Here is a 1949-nt window from a genome sequence, read left to right on the forward strand (position 1 = left end):
TTTATATATTATCTTAGAGTACCTTAAGTTTTTTGACAATTGTCTAAAACCTTCTTCCCGTAAATGCCGTTAGCATAAACACGAAAAAGACTATTTTACTCATTTTTTAATAAATTAAGAAAATGAAGAGAGAGAGAGAGAGTGCGGTTGCACCCCCGGTGGACGATGGAATAGGGGAGGGCGGAGGCAAGGAGATTATACTCATTGATAGTGGACGGTGGAAGATAGGATGACGCAACCAGCAGAGCTACGACAAAAGGTGCAGGATGAAGCCGATCTCTCGAAACTTGCAGATTCTAGCAGAGCTACGACTAATGCAACAAACTTTGAAGGTTTCAGACAGGAAACTACAACAATCTCATACTAGGTCAAGTCAGGGATCCCTTGCCTGAGGACGGCAAGAATCTCATACCAGGTTTCAAACTTTGTTCTTACTGTAAATTGGATTATAGGAAATTTAGAGGAAAAAAAGACTGTTGAAGCATTGAAGCTTTCAACCAACATGAACCACCAAATCGATGACTCCACTACCCATACAGCCTTTATGTTAAAATCATGGAAAGGCTTAAAACAAGATAAATGGTTGTGAAAATTTTCTACTAAAACAGCCTATTTATGTGATAAAATTTCAAAGTCCGAAACCGAAAGCTGCTCATATCTTGTAGAAAATGAGCTCCCGCTAGCCACTCTCGGTGTTCTCAACAACTGTAGCATTGCCATATCTGCATCGCAACTGCAAACAGAAACCCCCAAAACCAAAAGAATATAAATAACAAAAGGAACCTTAAGAAACCCAACCTGTCCTCCTCCGGTACGTTCGTTTGGGTTAGCTTAACAATGGTAACACCGGTTTCAGTCTCGTCAAAAGTAAGCTGCACCTGCAACGTTGAACAAATGTATATCCTCGTCAATTCCAATTCCCAAATCCATGAAATTATGAGGAAAAAGTAAACAAGTACATCCGATTACCGTCAAAAAAATTCGGCCGCATCGATCTGATGGTGACGAATCCATTGCCTGAGGATGGTCCACACAAGCCGGGGTCAGTTGGGAAGCCAGTGGGGCAGGAGATGGTGATACTGGATGAGAATAGTGTGGCACAACCGGCGGAGGTTAAAAGGAGGTATGTATTAGGGGGCCAAATGTAACCAAAGGCTACAAGAACAACCCTGAAGCCAACAAGTTCATACCGAAGATGTCGGCTTCTTGGACTCGGAGGGATATCTGCATCTCGTTGGCCGGATTAAGGAGCTTATCAACCGCGGAGGTAAATCTATTTCCTTTTTTTTGTTCCTTATAATAATAACTTTTGCGTTCTTAGAATTTAGATAAAGATTTGAGAAAATCTAAGAAACTCATCGGCTCAGTTCAGGATAAAATTTGGACGATTAAGTCCGATAATTTATATTTATATTCTTCCTGTTTTTTTTGTCTTCAGTAGAGAAGATTTCACCGATTGAAGTGGATGCAGTTGTTCTTTTGTTTCATCCAGACATTGCTGAGGTGGTTGCCGACGATAAATATGGCGAAGAGGTAAAGCCCAAGAGCGCTCTCCCTCTCCCTCTCCCCTCCAGCTTCCTTCTTCCTCCGTGGCAACAGTAGCTGCTGTTGGAATCTTCTCATTACCCACTGAAATTTCTCCTTTGGCCAAAGGATGCTGCGAGGCAGGGTTTCTCCCTTTGAACCTCGGCCCTATTCTTAGACGGTGGAAAGGTGCATGTGAGGTCGGAGTAAGGTACAAAGAAAAGGGTAATATCGGAAGCTCGGGATTAATTCAGTCTGCCACATGCATACAAAAAAATAAAAAATAAAAGATAATATTGGGTTTTAAAAAAAAATTATAGGACGCGTAGTGTCACATGTTTATCAATTGTGACAGAATATTATGAGGTGCTAAGCGTCAATTGTAAAAAACAGTAGGACTGGTTTAAGGCAACTGTCAATTAGCT

The 1949-nt window shown here is 41.3% G+C and overlaps 1 long non-coding RNA gene across 1 annotated transcript; it reads right to left on the reverse strand.

Annotated features, from left to right (window-relative positions):
- Positions 1-592: 592 nt before the first annotated feature.
- LOC148874960 (uncharacterized) lies at positions 593-1664 on the reverse strand. The gene is made up of 2 exons (XR_016109815.1): positions 970-1664; positions 593-878 (listed from the first exon to the last, which is right to left on the reverse strand). It is a non-coding gene; the product is annotated as an uncharacterized LOC148874960 (long non-coding RNA).
- Between the last annotated feature and the right edge of the window lie 285 nt (positions 1665-1949).

The sequence above is a fragment of the Nelumbo lutea genome, chromosome 1 (assembly GCF_056320005.1).
Source record: "Nelumbo lutea isolate HS-2025 chromosome 1, American lotus-T2T, whole genome shotgun sequence".
Classification (NCBI taxonomy): domain Eukaryota; kingdom Viridiplantae; phylum Streptophyta; class Magnoliopsida; order Proteales; family Nelumbonaceae; genus Nelumbo; species Nelumbo lutea.